Source organism: Schistocerca piceifrons, chromosome 1 (assembly GCF_021461385.2).
Source record: "Schistocerca piceifrons isolate TAMUIC-IGC-003096 chromosome 1, iqSchPice1.1, whole genome shotgun sequence".
Classification (NCBI taxonomy): domain Eukaryota; kingdom Metazoa; phylum Arthropoda; class Insecta; order Orthoptera; family Acrididae; genus Schistocerca; species Schistocerca piceifrons.
Window position 1 is genome coordinate 164,649,685 of NC_060138.1, and position 20,055 is coordinate 164,669,739.

A 20,055-nucleotide genomic window follows, 5' to 3' on the forward strand; every position below is an offset into this window, starting at 1 on the left:
TTGATCAGTGAAAGCATATATAGCATTTTCTGTTGAAAAGCCTTTCTGAAAACCAAATTGACATTTTGTTATCACTTCATTTTTTCAAGTATGTGGTGCTACTCTTGAATACATCACTTTTTCAAGAATTTTGGATAAAGCTGTTAGAAGTGAGATTGGGCGGTAGTCTTTAGCATCAGATCTATCCCCTTTTTTATGCACCATATCACCCATGTTTCCACTGCTTAGTTTGCGCCTTTGCGGCTAACTGAAAGCGTCGTGCACTGGCAGTAGCAGTTGTTGCTGGTGTGACGTCAGCAGCGCCGACGTGGCGTGACCTACCGTATTGTAGTTAATTGCCTGGCCGCTCGGGAGAAGGGAGCCGCAACCCAGTTCCGCCGGGTCACCAGTAATCTATTTGCGTTGACCTGAGCCATTCTCAGACGGCAAAAAAATAAAAGAGGCAACTGGAGGAGCCAATACGTGGGAAGTAATAGGCCTGAAGAAGGGGGGACGCGTGACACGTGGAATGCTGACGTGGCGGAGTTGTTAAGGGCGTTCACAGGGATAGGCAGTTGATGACACCGCCGCATACTGACTTACGTAACTATAGCTTGTACAAAAGCAGACCGATATCTGTTTCTGATTCAGTGCATACGCGTTCATCCGTTATCTTCACGTCAACTACGAAAGACATTTTACAGGTAAATATTCATTAGTGAGTAATTAACCAGTATAGAATGGTCATCTGATTCGCTATAAGTCAATTACTATCTTCGAGTTACTTGCGTGTTTTCAGCTGCCCATTGTGTGTACCGTTCTTCTTGGGCCATGAAAAGTGCAAATCATTTAGATCAGTATGTTACTCGTATAATCACAATAATTGTGTGGAAATAAGGACGCTTTAGCAGAATTAGATTAGTTTACTACATCTTCAACAAAAATTAAATTAATATCGGATTTGCCCACGAAACCATATCATATTAGAGTCAATAATATTTTCATTCGGAGTGGCCGAGTGGTTCTAGGCGCTACAGTCTGGAACCGCGCGACCGCTACGGTCGCAGGTTCGAATCCTGCCTCGGGCATGGATGTGTGTGATGTCTTTAGGTTAGTTAGGTTTAAGTAGTTCTAAGTTCTAGGGGACTGATGACCTCAGATGTTTAGTCCCATGGTGCTCAGAGCCATTTGAACCAATATTTTCATTTAACATAAAGAATTTATTCGGAAGGGTCACAGTCTCAGGCTATTCGCAGGCAAAGCTGCTCTTTACATGAATTTATCGTCGCTGGGCGATTGAAACTAATTGCAAAATTACTTACACAATATCTGCGAGATAATAACAATACAAACAGTACGCGGGCAGAACATTAACGGAAAATTTCTCCAACTTGTCACACAGAGTAATAACCTCTATTACACTTCAGAGTCACATGAAACAGAATGAACGCTTGAAATAAGCAGTAAGACAGTGGAAGACTTAGATTTTTTGGTAGAATTCTGAGAAAGTAGAGTGCATCTGTTAAGGAAAAACCACGTACACATATGACTCTAGTTGGGCCTCCAGTGATTGGAGTCCAGATCAAGTCTGCAGAAAGACACTGAAGGTATTTGGAGATGTGTTGCTACGATCTAACAGGTCAATATAGCCCTAACGGAAATTTTATAGAGACGCTAAGAACATTAAATTTAAATCGAAGGAACAAATGGAAACGTTTTTCCTCGTTCGTGGAAGATATTAACACGAACACAACTTCTGTAACACAGAATGTACCAGTTCAAATGGTTCAAATGGCTCTGAGCACTATGGGACTTAACTTCTGAGGTCATCAGTCCCCTAGAACTTAGAACCATTTAAACCTAACTAACCTAAGGACATCACACACATCCATGCCAAAGGCAGGATTCGAACCTGCGACCGTAGCGGTCGGGTGGTTCCAGACTGTAGCGCCTAGAACCGCTCGGCACCGTGGCCGGCAATGTACCTGTCCAGGCAAGCGACTCATTAGGTGCAGGTCAATGAGTATGAAGGTAAGTCAGTAAATAACAGGAAGTTCATTATAACTTCCATGCAGATGTATGCCTAAGGAATTATTGAACGGTTCTCTCGTTGTCTTCGAAAAGCAAAAGTGCACAGTTGAAGGTAGATCCTGAGCAGGATGTATGAGGATGTGGGCATCTGAAGGAAGTTATTTTGGAAATTAAAGCGCTATTTCAGCGCAGTTTCTTGTATCCTGGTGTACGAAATAAAACGGGACGCGCTCAAGTCGGAATGCCAGACCATTAGCCAGGCAAGAGTATCTTGGAAGTACCGGGTGGTTATGATTAAAGTGCAGCTAGTCACAGAGGTCCATTGTGAGATATAATTACCATATGTCAGCGATGATGATGGTGAAGTCCCATACTCCGTGACGGAGCGTAGGGGAACGATGCGGGAGACCCGCACCGCTGTACTAGGCAAGGTCCTAGTGGAGGTGGTTTGCCATTGCCTTCCTCCGACCGTAATGGGGATAAATGATGATGATGAGGGCGACACAACACCCAGTCATCTCGAGGCAGGAAAAATTCCTGACCCCGCCGCGAATCGAACCCGGGACCACGAACTCGGGAAGCGAGAACGCTACCGCGACACCACGAGCAGCATATCAGAAAAACATGGAAGAAAATCTAAAGCGTTTGTGCGGAACCGACTTAATTTCAGTCTTGGCCACCAGGTGCAAATTTGGCACTGTGAACGCAAAAAAAAGTATGGAAATGTTTTTACATGTAACGGATTAGTAATGGCACATAGGCAGAAAAGGTCAAACAAGTGAGAAAGTCATAATATTGATTTTATTATTAACCGCTGCTTACACAGTTTACTCAATATGAGCACCGAAAACGTCGATGATTTGCTATACACCGCCAGATTTGAACATGGTGGCCAAAACTGGAAATATTTTTTTCAGCGTAAATCGATTCTGCGTTAACGTATTACCATATGTACAGGGTTATTACAAATGATTGAAGCGATTTCACAGCTCTACAATAACTTTATTATTTGAGATATTTTCACAATGCTTTGCACACACATACAAAAACTCAAAAAGTTTTTTTAGGCATTCACAAATGTTCGATATGTGCCCCTTTAGTGATTCGGCAGACATCAAGCCGATAATCAAGTTCCTCCCACACTCGGCGCAGCATGTCCCCATCAATGAGTTCGAAAGCATTGTTGATGCGAGCTCGCAGTTCTGGCACGTTTCTTGGTAGAGGAGGTTTAAACACTGAATCTTTCACATCACTATGTTTGAAATTTGCCCGCACGCGTTCAATCCTTTCTTCGCTCACTGCAGGCCGACCCCTTTGATTTCCCCTTACAGAGGCATCCAGAAGCTTTAAACTGCGCATGCCATCGCCGAATGGAGTTAGCAGTTGGTGGATCTTTGTTGAACTTCGTCCTGAAGTGTCGTTGCACTGTTATGACTGACTGATGTGAGTGCATTTCAAGCACGACATACGCTTTCTCGGCTCCTGTCGCCATTTTGTCTCACTGCGCTCTCGAGCGCTCTGGCGGCAGAAACCTGAAGTGCGGCTTCAGCCGAACAAAACTTTATGAGTTTTTCTACGTATCTGTAGTGAGTCGTGACCATATGTCAATGAATGGAGCTACAGTGAATTTATGAAATCGCCTCAATCATTTGTAATAGCCCTGTTTAAAGTTTCGCTGTCGATCGATAATTGAAGCCCGCACTGGACCTCCATGAGTAACTGTAATGTAATTATAACCTCCCATATGTGGTTTTTGTCTCTGAACTAAGCTTGAAAATATCAGGAGGAAGAGGAGACAGTGCCACAATGCACAGCATGCCTAGCTGGAGGCTGGAGCCAGAGGGAGCGTCGTTATAACTTGGTCCGGCGTTCCAGCAGCCGTCTGCAGCCAACAAGCGACTTCTCTCTCACGGTCCTCATTAGCTATTCATAGGCAGCGCGTACGTGAAGGGTCTCCTCGGTCATCGCATTTTACGAGAACAACAACCGCTGCTGAGGTGAAGATCCTATTCGGCACTTAGGCTGCAGTTAATTGAGACTCTGAGAACCACAACGGCCCGAAGCACAGATACAACAAAGTACTGAGAAAGAGAATTAGTTGTGAAAATCATATCTGTAGACAAACCACAAGTCTCATACGTTTGACTTGTTTTTTAATCGAGTCTCAGAACCCTAATTTCCTTTAAAAATCATGTATCCATATTATGTTATGCAATTTTGATTAATATTTTGAATTATTATTATTAGTGATAATCCACAAAATTTTCACTTATACGCTAGTGACAATAGTGTCTTCTTGACTGCTATGTAGTCTGTAGTTAATGTGAAACTAGAATCAGAACATGAGAACAGATATTAAATACACCACACACAGAATTAGTACCTATCCTAACATTTTATGATCCTCATCTTTTTGATTAAGCTCTTTCTCAGACTTGAGTTTCATATAAAACATCTGTTCACTTTACGATAAAATCTAGTAGTCTTAGTTTATGTAATTCGAGTTTAATCAGGTAGTTTTGTAAAGTATTTGAGTTTAAAGACTGGTATTTGCCTCCGACCTACGTATTTGTGCACTAGATTTTCCAAGTAGCAAATTGTTGTCTCCTTCGATGTGACTTGAAGAAAACGGTGGTCTCCCACGACTCCAATGAATAATATATTACTTCAACAACAGTTCATGGCAACCTGTTGACTGTCACTGTAAACTTTCAGAAATGTAGATTGTTACCACGAACTTCAACATCTGTTTGCTAGTGAGGTGGGTGACACTCGTAACGGTTCTGAAATCTTCGGCGTCCATTTCACAGACTGGAATGCTGAAACAACGGAACGTGGTGTCATGGTATAGCATTTGTTCAATGGCTTCCAGCTTTTATGAAGAAATGGGCGTCAGTGTAGCGAATTAGCCTTCTCACAACAATGAAAATTTGTGTTTTGGGTCCTTACGGAAGTAGGAGAAATGGGTGAGACAGCTTTTCGCAAATCATATATATACAGCGTAGAGGTACAGGACCGGTAAAGCTGGTTCTCCAAAAAGATCAACGGATATCAGGACTCGATAACAGTGTACTTTAGGCCCATATGGTTTTCAGCGCATCAATTTTATTCGAACATTGCAGACGACAATTTAAGTGAAAAAATAAAAATACCATTTAAATTCGTGATACCCCCTAGACTAGCTACGCGACCTGCACACGAATACGAAACGGGGCAGTAAGGCTATAGCATCGCCAGTTTCCGTTGACGGACGTTAACACCAAGCTCTTACCTTTTATACTCGGTTCCAACTATCCACAAGTTTGCAGAGGCGATTCGAGACGTACCACACACCCATATAAGACAAAAGAACCATACAAGAATTCGCATTAGCCGATTCACAGAATCCACGGTAAACCTAAAACTGGGTGGCAATGGTAATCTCTTAACCATTTCGCCAATTCGCTTGGTAAATTAAGTGTGTAGAAAATCTCTGTCGATAAACAAGTCAATAATCTTATTCGTAAGTACCTCTGAAGAAATGTACTAACGAAAGTAGAGTTAATGTAAAATTTATTGTAAAATGATCGTCTTCAAGGCTACAACAAATAAAAGAGATGCAAGCAGAAATGTTTTAATTCTTTTTCCTCTTCTGCTGCTGTTACGGCCTTATTGCACCACTTCACTCAATCATTTTCTGGTCATCTTCTTCAAAAGTTTCTTTCCTAATTGCTCAGTACCTTTCCATTCGTTCTGATCTTTTTTGTCATGTCTCATCTCTAAATACCCTTTCGATTGTATGTCGTTTGTTTTTGACTTAAATCTTATTTTTATGTTTTCCAACTTCTTTAAATTTTTTGTTTTGATTTGGAAATCGTCTAGGATTAATTCCAGTTCATTCATATGCTCCCTGATTTCCAATCCATACTGCTTGTTGCTTCCTGTCCATAATTTTAATTGAATTCACTGTAGTACATTTATTCAATATTGAAGCTGTAGTTTGTTTAAAAAATACTATCAATGGATACAGAGAAACATATCCATTCGTTGGCACCATCCATATCTGTACACACATCTTGGGAAAATTCAATCAGCTGTGGTAAAAAACCGCACAGTCCCATACACTAAAGCGCCAAAGAAACTGGTATAGGCCTGCGTATTCAAATACTGAGATATGTACACAGGCAAAATACGGCGCTGCAGTCGGTAACGCCTATATAAGACAAAAAGTGTCTGGCGCAGTTGTTAGATCGGTTACTGCTACTACAATGGCAGGTTATCAACATTTAAGTGAGTTTGAACGTGGTGTTATAGTCGGCGCACGAGTGATGAGGCACAACATCTCCAAGGTAGGGATGAAGTGGGGATTTTCCCGTACGACCATTTCGCGAGTGTGCAGTGAATATCAGGAATCTGGTAAAACATCAAATCTGCGACATCGCCGCGGCCGGAAAAAGATCATGCAGGAACGGGTCCAACGACCCGACCGAAGAGAATCGTTCAACGTGACAGAAGTGCAACGCTTCCGCAAACTGCTGCAGATCTCAATGCTGCGCCATCATCAAGTGTCAGCGAGCGAGCCATTCAACGAAACATCATCGGTATGGGCTCGTGTAGCCTTGATGACTGTACGACACAAAGCTTTACGCCTCGCCTGGGCCCCTCAACACCGACATGATGACTGGAAACATGTTGCCTGGACGGACGAGTCTCGTTTCGAATTGTATCGAGCGGATGGACGTGTACGGGTATGGAGACAACCTCGTGAATCCATGGACCCTGCATGTCAGTAGGAGACTGTTTAATCAGGTGAAGGTTTTGTAATGGTGTGGGGCGCGCAGCTGGAGCGATGTGGAACCCCTGGTACGCCTAGATACGACTATGACAGGTGACATTTACGTAAACATTCTGTCTGATCACCTGCATCCATTCATGCCCATTGTGGATTCCGACGGATTTGGACAATTCCAGCAGGACAGTGCGACATCCCACGCGTCCAGAATTGCTACAGACTGGCTCCAGTAACACTAAATGGTTCAAATGGCTCTGAACACTATGGGATTTAACATCTCATGTCATCAGTCCCCTAGAACTTAAAACTACTTAAACCTAATTAACCTAAGGACATCACACACATCCATGCCCGAGGCAGGATTCGAACCTGCGACTGTAGCGGTCCCGCGGTTCCAGACTGAAGCGCCTAGAACCGCATGACTACACCCGGCGGCTCCAGTAACACTATTCTGAGTTTAAACACTTCTGCTGGCCACCAAACCCCCCCAGATATGAAAATTACTGAGAATACCTGAGATGCCTTGCAACGTGCTGTTTAGAAGGGATCCCCACTATTTCGTGTTGTTAAGGATTTATGGATAGCCCTGCCGGATTCATGGCACTACTTCAGACATTATTCGAGTCCATGCCACGTCGTGTTGCGGCACTTCCGCGTGCTCGCGGGGGCCCTACACGATATTAAGCAGGTGCACCAATTTCTTTGGCTCTTCAGTGTAGTTTAAGCAGTATTAAGAACTACGGATATTGTTACTACTAATGGGCATGTGCGAGTCGCAATAATTTTCGGAGATATACTTTCGCAATAAATATTTAGAGTTTATCAATCGATGTAGAAAGTTATTATCGCTACCCAACAAGTATGTAAACGGAAATTAAACATCGTACGAAAGACCGCAGTGGTGATCACTGTTCTCGCAGGATGGCGGTTCAAATCCCCTGTCCTGCCGCCCTGATTCTAGTTTTCCGTGGTTTCCTACATCGGTGGAGGCGAATACCGGAGGCTTCCTTTGCAAAGGACCTCCTGGCTGAGTTCCTTTTACGTCCTCTCCTAACCGAGCTTGTGTTCTGACGCTAATGACCTGGGCACCGACGGGCCGTTAAACCGTAACCTTCGTTCCATCCTTTTCTAAAGCACTAGGGACAAAAACACTGCAGCTCTAGAGCGCTTTGCCAGGAATGGGCTGAAATAAATTGTGGTACCCAGCTGGAAAGTACAGAACGATATTTCGTTGCAGTTAATCCAAAGAGACAACATCAAACCTTGACGGCGCAAAACTTGTCTGTCAGCCTCTTAACGTTGAAGTGGATCTTATCATTGCCGATGCGATTGGTAAGTCTCACAAATCGATGTGCGATTGCTGTAAGACGGGCCCACTTAGAGCGAGATTATCGCACTTCAGCGCTAATCAGCAGCTATCTTGTCATGTTACCACGTCTGCAAAAGTTGCTACATTGCTGGATTGCTTTCGCATTTCTACACAGTTGTATTCTATGGCGTATTATGTTCATTAATGAAGCGACGCAAATATTCCATTACTCCTTGAAGTAATTACAATCGCTAGTATTTCCAACAACTGAAACAACCTTTTCTTCTTTCAATTCCTGCGTAGCACTTAAGTCATTGCATTTAGGAGGCATGACATTCAAATTCCTGCTGGCCACGCTGATATAGATTTCCCACGGTTTCCGCATGTTTTACCTTCACTGCATGCCACTCGTGTAGAGGGAAAAGTTTCATTGCGTTTTACGGTTTATAGATTTTATGTCGCCAGCTTCCACTCAGTTTTACTGCAGTTCTGTACTGTCCTGTTCGAACACGTTCCAATTTACTAAGCATATTGCATTTTTAACGTTTTTCGTGTAACTTTCTGTATAATGTTTTTTTTTTATTTTTAATTTGAACTGTAAATCACTAATTCAATGGTATAGCGGTTCTAGGCCCTTCAGTCCGGAACCGAGCTGCTGCTACGGTTGCAGGTTCGAATCCTGCCTCGGGCATGGATGTGTGTGATGTCCATAGATTAATTAGGTTTAAGTAGTTCTAAGTCTAGGGGACTGATGACCTCAGACGTTAAGTCCCATAGAGCTCAGAGCCGTTTGAGCCACTAATTCGGATTGTGAACGGCCGGGCTAGTGGTCCGGCTTTCTTCTTCCCGTCAACAGATGGTAGTACTTTTGCCATTCTGGTTTACCAATTTGCTTCCTCCTACTCGCACGCTACTCCGTTCTCTGCGTTCGCCGGCAGCACACCGCGTCTTGTGCTTGTCCACCGCGGAGCTCGGGGTCACAGTACCAAGTCTAAGTGTCCTGGTATTCATTGCATATTTCTTTACCCAGCCAGTGTCCGTAGTAGTGTCTGGTGTCACTTTGGCATCGACTTCGGTTTTAAAGTAACTAGCCCGACCGGTGGTTTTTAAATTTTTTTTGTTTATGTGTATTGCTGCACTTAAAAATTATCTCCCGTCTCTTGCTATTTTCAGAATAACACCTGAAGATGGGCGTACAAGAGGCCGATACCGGTCGTGTTCTAAATAAAATAACCTTACAACTACGTCAGGATTATTTGCACTAATACTCTGTTATATCTGTTCATTGTAACAAAGTACATGGCAAATGAAAACCAAGCATCCACCACAACGGGACCATGGAATGGTTCCATTCAAAAGTAATCACCTCACGCTTTAATACATTTATCAGACTGACAGACGAAACGACCAATTCCTATTTCGTAGAACGCCGTCGGCCGCTGGCGGATTCACAACTGTGGCCACTATTGCACTTCCTCATCCAGAATCATCCTATTGCACGACAACGCCCACCCTCACACTACCAATCGGACGAAGGCTACGCTCAGCGATTTATTTTGGAAACACTGCATCTTCCACGTTACAACTTGGATCCTTAACCTGTAGTTTTCACATCTTTGGCACCCTGAAGAAAGACATGCGTGGACTTCGGTTGCAGTCGGTAAAGCAAATGCAAGAGTGGGTACGACTGCGGATCCAACAGTGGCCGACCGCGTTCTACGAAACAGGAATTGATTGTCTCGTTACAAGTGGGATAAAGTTCTTAAAGCGTGTCGTGATTACTTTTGAATGGAACTATTTCATAGTTCGGTTGTGGTGCTTGTGCGGTTTTCATTTGACTGCCCCTCACAGACAAGAATTGTTGGTTTTGATACAGTGTAACCATTTTCGCGTATCTATTAATGTATGCCAGGAATTGCGAAGCACAATATGCTGCTGTAACATAGCATCCCAGGAATGAATTTATAACACGTATAACGTGACGCCCAACTTACACCACAGAGTGACGGAAAGCAATAGTCAGAAGCGCACCTCAGGGCAGTGAGATGGGCCACTGGTGATTCAGCTAAACAGATCAGTTCAAATATTTCTGGAACCGTTTAAGATATCGTAATTTTGTTGCCACCCAAATGAATTGTAAGAAGAGTCCTCACTAAACGACACACACTATCCGATCAAAAGTATCCGAACACCCCTCTGTAATGCTGAATTGAGCACTAAATGTCGTGAGAGGCGGACCCAACAGTATAAAAGGGTGGTGAGAATTGTTTTGTTAATAGACAATAGACAATATTGAAATCTGCAGTAGAAGGTGTCGGTAAGGAAAGCTGACTTCAAATGTGGACTAGTCATTGGACGCTATCTGTGAGTAACAAACCAACGGAGACATTTCAACGCTTCTAAAACTGCCCGCGTCGACTGTTCTACATCTACATCTACATCTACATCTATATGGTTACTCTGCAATTCACAATTAACTGCCTGGCAGAGGGTTCATCGGATCATTTTCATACTGATGTGAATTAAATTCCATGTGAATGTGGCCTTTCTTACATTGGACAAGCAACCCACACTGTCCAAGAAAGATGTACAGAACACCGGAGGTACACACGACTTTTACAACCTAACAAGTCGGCAGTGGCAGAACACTGTATTGATACTGGTCACAGATGTTGTATGACAACGTCGAAATTTTGGCAACTACATAATCTTTTTGGGACTCGATAGTCAAGGAGGCAACTGAAATTCGCTTGACGTCGAATTTAATAAATAGAGATAGTGGTTTCAACCTTGATAAATCATGGAATCCGGCACTTGCTGTAATAAACTCACAAAGACGCAGTCACAGTGCAGCTCACAATGATATATCGACATGCCCCACACTGATCGACTGCGGAGTCATAGATGTAACTCGCGCATTGTGCACGTCTCTGCCGCCGACCAAAGTCTGGCGCATTTGCATCTGTGGCCGCACGTGCAGTTGCGCGGTACACGAGCATAAAGGGACGAAACGAGCACTGGAGCGACTGTCTTGAGGCTCATCTGAAGATGGCTGAACGGTATACAGTCGAAATATTAAAAGAAGAAGGAGAACCTTGCGGCTGCACACCCGAAACTAATGAAATATTTTCATACTACTTCTCTACCATTCCACTCTCGAATGGCGCGTGGGAAAAAGGAACACCTAAATCTTCCCGTTCGAGATCGGATTTATCTTACTTTATTATGATGATCATTTCTCCATACGTAGGTTGGGTGTCAACAAAATATTTTCGCATTCGGAAGAGAAAGTCGATGATTGAAATTTCGTAAATAGATCACGCCGCAAAGAAAACCGCCTTTGTTTCAGTGACTGCCACCCCAACTCGCGTATCGTATCAGTGACACTCTCGCCCCTATTGTGCGATAACACGAAACGAGCTGCCCTCCTTTGCACTTTTACGTTGTCCTCCGTCAATCCTACCTGGTAAGGATTCCACACAGCGCAGCAATATTCCAGCAGAGGACGGACAAGTGTAATGTAGGCGGTCTCTTTAGTGGGTTTGTCGCATCTTCTAAGTGTTCTGCCAACGAAGCGCAGTCTTTGTTTCGCCTTCCCCACAATATTATCTATGTAGTCTTTCCAATTTAAGTTGCTCGTAATTGTAAGTCCTAGGTATTTAGTCGAATTGACAGCCCTTAGATTTGTGCGATTTATCTTATACACAAAATTTATCGGATTTCTTTTAGTACCCATGTGGATGACTTCGTACTTTTCTTTGTTTAGTGCCAATTCTCACTTTTTGCACCATACAGAAATTCTCTCTAGATCATTTTGTAATTGAAATTGATAGTCTGATGATTTTACTAGACGGTAAATTACAGCGTCATCTGCAATCTAAGGGGGCTGCTCAGATTATCACTTAGATCATTTACGTAAATCAGGAACAGCAGAGTGCCTACGACACTACCTTGCGGAATGCCAGATACCACTTCTGTTCTACTCAATGATTTAGCGTCTATCACTACGAAATGTGGCTTTTCTGAGAGGAAATCACGAATCCAGTCACACAACTGACACGACACTACCTTGCGGAATGCCAGATACCACTTCCGTTCTACTCAATGATTTAGCGTCTATCACTACGAAATGTGGCTTTTCTGAGAGGAAATCACGAATCCAGTCACACAACTGACACGATACTCCCTTGCGGAATGCCAGATATCACTTCTGTTCTACTCAATGATTTAGCGTCTATCACTACGGACTGTGACTTCTTTGAGAGGAAATCACGAATCCAGTCACACAACTGACACGATACTCCACATGCACGCAATTTGATTAATAGTTGCTTGTGAGGAACGGTATCAAAAAACCTTCTGGAAATCTACGCTACTGGCCATTAAAATTGCTACACCAAGAAGAAATGCAGATGATAAACGGGTATTCATTGGACAAATATTTTATACTAGAACTGACATGTGATTACATTTTCACGCAATTTGGGTGTACAGATCCTAAGAAATCAGTACCGAGAACAACCGCCTCTGGCCGTAATAACGGCCTTGATAGGTCTGGGCATCAAGTCAAACAGAGCTTGGATGGCGTGTACAGGTACAGCTGCCCATGCAGCTTCAACACGATACCACAGTTGATCAAGAGTAGTGACTGGCGTATTGTGACGAGCCAGTTGCTCGGCCACCATTGACCAGACGTTTTCAGTTGGTGAGATATCTGGAGAATGTGCTGGCCAGGGCAGCAGACGAACATTTTCTGTATCCAGAAAGGCCCGTACAGGACCTGCAACATGCGGTCGTGCATTATCCTGCTGAAATGTAGGGTTTCGCAAGGATCGAATGAAGGGTAGAGCCACGGGTCGTAACACATCTGAAATGTAACGTCCATTGTTCAAAGTGCCGTCAACGCAAACTAGAGGTGGCCGAGACGTGTAACCAATGGCACCCCATGCCATCACGCCGGATGATACGCCAGTATGGCGATGACGAATCCAATGTGCGTTCACCGCGATGTCGCCAAACACGGATGCGACCATCATGATGCTGTAAACAGAACCTGGATTCATCCCAAAAAAAGGCGTTTTGCCATTCGTCGTTGAGTACACCATCACAGGCGCTCCTGTCTGTTATGCAGCGTCAAGGGTAACTACAGCCATGGTCTCCGAGCTGATAGTCCATGCTGCTGCAAACGTCGTCGAACTGTTCGTGCAGATGGTTGTTGTGTTGCAAACGTCCCCATCTGTTGACTCAGGGATCGAGGCGTGGCTGCACGATCCGTTACAGCAATGTGGATAAGATGCCTGTCATCTCGACTGCTAGTGATACGAGGCCGTTGGGATCCAGCACGGCGTTCCGTATTACCCTGCTGGACCCACAGATTCCATATTCTGCTAACAGTCATTGGTCCTCGACCAACGCGAGCACCGTTGTCGCGATACGATAAACCGCAATCGCGATAGGCTACAAGCCGACCTTTATCGAAGTCGGAAACGTGATGGTACTTATTTCTCCTGCTTACGTGAGGCATCACAACAACATTTCACAGGCAACGCCGGTCAACTGCTGTTTGTGTATGAGAAATCGGTTGGAAATGTTCTTCATGTCAGCACGTTGTAGGTGTCGCCACTGGGGCCAACCTTGTGTGACTGCTGTGAAAAGATATTCATTTTCATATCACAGCATCTTCTTCCCGTCGGTTAAATTTCGCGTCTGTAGCACGTCATCTTCGTGGTGTAGCAATGTTAATGGCCAGTAGTGTAGGAATATGGAATCGATATGTCGACAGGACTCATTACTTCATGGGAATAAAGAGCTAGCTGTGTTGCACAACAACGGTATTTTCTGAATCCGTTTTGGTTATGTATCAATAATTCATTTCCTTCAAGGTGATTCATAATGTTCGAGTACATTTTATGCTCCTAAATCGTACGGCAAATTGAGGTCAGTGATATGGGTAATTCAATGGGTTACTGCTATTTCCTTTCTTGAACATTGGTGTGACCTGTGCTGCTTTCCAGTCTTTAGGAATAGACCATTCGTCAAGTGAGCGGTTGTATGTGATGCTAAGGCTGTTGGTGACGTGTGGAGTGTCAACGAGAAGGAACAACTACAGTTAAGCCAAAACCAGGCAGACAGGGACTGGCAAGCAGCGCCGAGGGTGCTTGTAAAAAATCGAATGAAATAACCGGAAGGAATCCCTTGTAAGATCCATAAAGCTACCAGCAGTCCGTCTAGTACAATGACAATGCGTTGTTGTTGTTGATGTTGTTGTGGTCTTCAGTCCGGAGATTGGTTTGATGCAGCTGTCCATGCTACTCTATCCTGTGCAAGCTTCTTCATCTCCCAGTACCTACTGCAACCTACATCCTTCTGAATCTGCTTAGTGTATTCATCTCTTGGTCTCCCTCTACGATTTTTACCCTCCACGCTGCCCTCCAATACTAATTTGGTGATGCCTTGATGCCTCAGGACATGTACTACCAACTGATCCCTTCTTCTAGTCATGTTGTGCCACAAACTCCTCTTCTCCCCAGTCCTATTCATTACCTCCTCATTAGTTATGTGATCTACCCATCTAATCTTCAGCATTCTTCTGTAGCACCACATTTCGAAAGCTTCTATTCTCTTCTTGTCTAAACTATTTATCGTCCACGTTTCACATCCATACGTGGCTACACTCCATACAAATACTTTCAGAAACGAGTTCCTGACACTTAAATCTATACTCGATGTTAACAAATTTCTCTTCTTCAGAAACGCTTTCCTTGCCATTGCCAGTGTACATTTTATATCCTCTCTACTTCGACCATCTTCAATTATTTTGCTCCCAAAATAGCAAAACTTATTTACTACTTTAAGTGTCTCATTTCCCAATCTAATTCCCGCAGCATCACCTGATTTAATTCGACTACACTCCATTATCCTCGCCTTGCATCTTAAATCCTCCTTTCAAAAAACACTCTCCATTCCATTTAACTGCTCTTCCAAGTCCTTTGCTGTCTCTGACAGAATTACAATGTCATCGGCGAACCTCAAAGTTTTTATTTCTTCTCCATGGATTTTAATACCTACTCCGAATTTTTCTTTTGTGTCCTTTACTGTTTGCTTAATATACAGTTTGAATAACATCGGGGGTAGGCTACAACCCTGTCTGACTCCCTTCCCAACCACTGCTTCCCTTTCATGTCCCTCGACCCTTATAGCCGCCATCTGATTTCTGTACAAATTTGAAATAGCATTTCGCTCCCTGTATTTTACCCCTGCCACCTTCAGAATTTGAAAGAGAGTATTCCAGTCAACATTGTCAGAAGCTTTCTCTAAGTCTACAAATGCTAGAAACGTAGGTGTAGGGATTTAAAAAGAAAAGGGTGTAACAGTCGAGCAGCTTCTCACAAGCCACACGTTTCCCCAGTCAATGTTAAGCGACGCTTGAGGTGGTGCAAAGAGGGACACCACTGTACACTGGATAACTGGAAACGAGAAATTTGGAGTGATGAACCAGGCTATATTCTCTTAAATTCTATGGAACTGTTTGGTTAGGCGGATGCCTGGAAAACGTTCCCTTTCTTCATGTTTGGTGCCAACAGTAAAGTACGGAGGAGATGGTGTTACGGTATGAGAGATTTTTAGTGGTTCCATTATTGTGCTTAAGAAAACGTGAAATGCGGAAGGATATGAATACACATTACAGCATTGTTTAGTGAATACAGTGGAGGAACGGTTCGGAGGCGATGATTGTATCCATATTGAAACGCCCCAAGGACAGAAAACCCCAATTAACAAATTGTGTGGAAACTTAAAGTAGGGAAGTGAGTCATCTTGACAGTGACGGCAACTATTGACGATAAAATCTACGCCGGTAATATTTTGATTAACACCTATATTATTCAAATACTGAGAATAGCATACGAAAAGGGGAGATAAAAGGAAAGGATTAACATAGATTCTTTATCAAACATCCATAGAATAAGTTCAAAATCATATGAACGAAGGTAAAATCCAAGAAATTAATTCAGTCAAAGATAACATTTACCATGGAAGAGAGTTGTAGCCGCATCGAAAAGGAATTCCGTGCGACTACAATGCAACTCGGGTATGGAAAGGTTCAGTTAGTTAGTCTCTCTTGATTCGCCCTAGAGTGCTTTTGCGATAGTTGTCTGGACGCAAACGCTATTAGATTGTTTCAGTTTTGGAAGTTTGATATTTCTTGAGTTAGAGAATGAAGTATTGCTCAGTCATTCGATGATGAAAGTTAATCTTTATCGTTCTCAACGCGACGGTATAGTAAGAGTGATATTGGTGTATCTGACTTAGCCTTCGTACTGATGAACAGTTACAAACTTTGAGTGCAATGCATCAACGACGGAAAAACAATTCGTATTCTTGAGTAGGACACAGTAAAACGAAGACACGAAGAAAGACAAGTACGCCGATTAGTCCAAAGTTGCCGTCAGACTCACGATTACTGAACTGAACAGAAGTTAATCTTGAATGACATATCGGCGTGCGTGTGTTGTAGGGACAAACAATTAATTACAGAAAGAACAATAAAATCTGAATCAAAAGGTGAATCTTACGTGTCGCCTAACTCATTAAACGAACAATACAATATGTATTAATGCACGTTGATTGAATCTTTAAACATTTTAAGTGACTAAGTGAATACATAAATAATGGACAGTGAAGAGTGATTAGTTTAAACCAGTATTATGGCGTATAAAAAAACATTTATTCCAACAAAAGTTATTTCTGGAGTTACGTCGGACCGTTGTTAATAACTGGACGTAGCAACGGCATGGCAACGGAATAGTAGACAGCAAATTTTCTTCCTCGCTATGTACGATGTGGAGAACAACCGTAATGATGAAATCAAGAATCAAGATTTTATTTCATCACAGAACTAACTGGGCATAAAAATAAAAATAAACGATTGCAGTTTACCAGTTCGCACAAACTGAGAAGACTTTTGCAGACAGATAAAAGAATATTTCTAAACCAGGCGAGGAGTTGTGTTCTTACGAGAGTTACAGGTGCTGTTCCACGTCACACCGACGGGGACGAACATCGTTACGAGTCACGTCTCTTCCCGGCGAGTGGAGGAGGAGGGAAGGGACGTCACAATATGACGTCACAATACGACGCCACAATACGACAATGTACCCTGTTGTAAGGCAACACCTATAAGGCCATGGTTTGCGGACAATAACATTTCTGAAATGGATTGACCTGCCCAGAATTCCGTCCTGAACCAAAAGCAAAACCTTTGTGATGAGTTAAAATCACGACTTTACTCCAGAACCGATCTTCCAATATCACTTCCTACTCTGGTTTCGGATCTTGAGGAAGCATGGTTTGCTGCTTCTCCACAGATTTTCAGATACATCACTGGAGGTCTCCCCAGCAGAGTTAAAGCCGTCATAAAGGGAAAGGTTAGACACATCCCATATTAATGTCCACTACCAGATGTCCGGATGCTTTTGATTGTACCTATATTAATTGCATGTATATTGGTATTGACTTCGCCGGCCGGGGTGGCCGAGCGGTTCTAGGCGCTACAGTCTGGAACCGCGCGACCGCTACGGCGCAGGTTCGAATCCTACCTCGGGCATGGATGTGTTCTAGGGGACTGATGACCTCAGAAGTTAAGTCCCATAGTGCTCAGAGCCATTTGAACCATTTTTTTTTTTGTATCGACTTCGCTTTTTCAAGTAGTAGTATAGCGGTTTTTCTCTCTAGTATCGTAGATCTTAAAGATCTCAAGATTATGCAACCGCATTTTACTCTTTGATATTCAATAACAAGTTTCAGATGAATTACAATATTTAGAATTAATTTGTTTTGAATATAAAACCGATTACTATCTTATGCGAAAGTTAGTGTTATCGTAATTATCTAAATATCTAGATCGGCTGATGGAGCGCTCCAGCTTGAGGCGGCGAAGAGAGACTAATTTTAATTTGTAATACATGCGAATGCGTCTTATTTCGCGGAACTGCATTGATGAATACTTATTTGAAAGTCAGGTGAATAATATGTTCGTTTTGGAGCGACGTTTCAACATGTCTCTTGCAAGATGTCAGAGTAGGCGAACTGCATCATGGCTGGATTTTGAAACTCGTATTGTTTGAAGGACTGTGTGGCCGAGTGATTCTAGGCGCTTCAGTCTGGAACCGAGCGACCGTTACGGTCGCAGGTTCGAATCCTGCCTCGAGCTTGGATGTGTGATGTCCTTAGGTTAGCTAGGTTTAAGTAGTTCTAAATTCTAGGGGACTGATGACCTCAGATGTTAAGTCCCTTAATGCTCAGAGCCATTTGAACCATTTTTTTGTTTGAAGGTCTAAGCTAATGGGGAAAGAAATGAGGGGCTATTTATACGTATTTTTATCTGTTTTTATACCTGGTTCCAAGTATGTTATTTAGTGTTGATAAGTTATAGCCTAATATGGCAAGTAGTGATGTTTTCGGATGTACATAGTTAACATGAAAGGGCTCGAATTCTAATGATGAAAAGAAATAATGTGCTGAAATTTCAAATTTGTAATAGAAGGATTGAGTTTTTTCTTGATGATAGTCGTGATGGATGGTATGTTTGATCTTGTTGCATAAGTGTGTTCGGAACAAACCAGGTTGTAAATATCGAATAAAACACCTTCAGCCGGATAAATTTTCAGTTGCTGTTTTACTTCAACAATCAGTTTCAGCGCTACATTACGCCATCTTCAGGTCCCCTAACCGATGTGTATAAAGAGTCCCACCTCTGGTCCAGTCAAAAAACTCAGTGACTAGTATCAGCAGTCTTTTTACACAGCGATCACTTCGATCAACACTTGTCGGCAAGTGGTGACGATAAACTCCCCAAAAATACACAGAGAGGGAGTCCATTACATCTATTACTGGATGATATAAATTCTCCAACCTGTAGTTTGGTGACACATATAGCGATGCTTATGAAGACACTGGTGACATATTGTCCCCACCACGCCAAGAGCATATATATATGTCTATAACATCTTTATTTATTTATCTAACTTGATCAAAAATGGCTCTGAGCACTATGGGACTCAACTTCTGAGGTCATCAGTCCCCTAGAACTCAAAACTACTTAAACCTAACTAACCTAAGTACATCACACACATCCATGCCCGAGGCAGGATTCGAACCTCCGACCGTAGCGGTCTCGCGGTTCCGGACTGTAGCGCCTAGAACCGCTCGGCCACTCCGGCTGGCTCTAACTTGATCAGATTAAGGCCTTCAGGACCTCTCTTACATCGGACCTCGGTTTCACACATACATTATTTTTTTACGTCACTGTTACTTAAGAAATAACAATGATTTTAATTTGCTAAATGGTAATAAAATGGTGGTTGTCGAATTAAAAATTGTTTGGTTGTATTTAAAGACAAGGTGAATAACATTACTAAGAACTAACAACATTAACAGTTAGTAGTATTACTACTTATTCTGCTGCTGCTAGTAATAATAATGATAGATAGAAAATGTATTTATAGGTGTACAAAAATGATATCTTCTGACATAGCGAGATCTGACGGGGAGAAATTTAGGTAGACTGGGCTGGCTCTGAGCACTATGGGACTCAACTTCTGAGGTCATTAGTCCCCTAGAACTTAGAACTAGTTAAACCTAACTAACCTAAGGACATCACAAACATCCATGCCCGAGGCAGGATTCGAACCTGCGACCGTAGCGGTCTTGCGGTTCCAGACTGCAGCGCCTTTAACCGTACGGCCACTTCGGCCGGCGGTAGACTGGGCCAGCTAAGAGCTCTGGGAAATGAGGAAGATCTGGTTGGAAATAAGCATACTTAATTGTAACTGGATAACGATTGCATAAGTGAATGAAGGGAAACATTATACCATTAAGTGTCTTTCGCGGCTGGAGCTGTTATCCTTGACATAATGAGGAACATCACCCCATAGTTGGGTCTTCGCTTCTGAAAAGCCGCTGAGTG

At 42.9% G+C, this 20,055-nt stretch overlaps 2 protein-coding genes across 3 annotated transcripts in view; one reads left to right on the forward strand and one right to left on the reverse strand.

The window, feature by feature from the left end:
• The window catches only part of LOC124785238 (organic cation transporter protein-like), a 164,722-nt gene that overhangs the window by 134,928 nt on the left and 9,739 nt on the right, over positions 1-20,055 (reverse strand). The window lies entirely within an intron of this gene.
• Positions 668-20,055, forward strand: part of LOC124785202 (organic cation transporter protein-like) — a 332,709-nt gene continuing 313,321 nt past the window's right edge. Inside the window, exon 1 of the mRNA XM_047254162.1 lies at positions 668-683. The gene's annotated coding sequence lies outside the window, so the exon portion shown is untranslated. The remainder of the gene's footprint in view (positions 684-20,055) is intronic.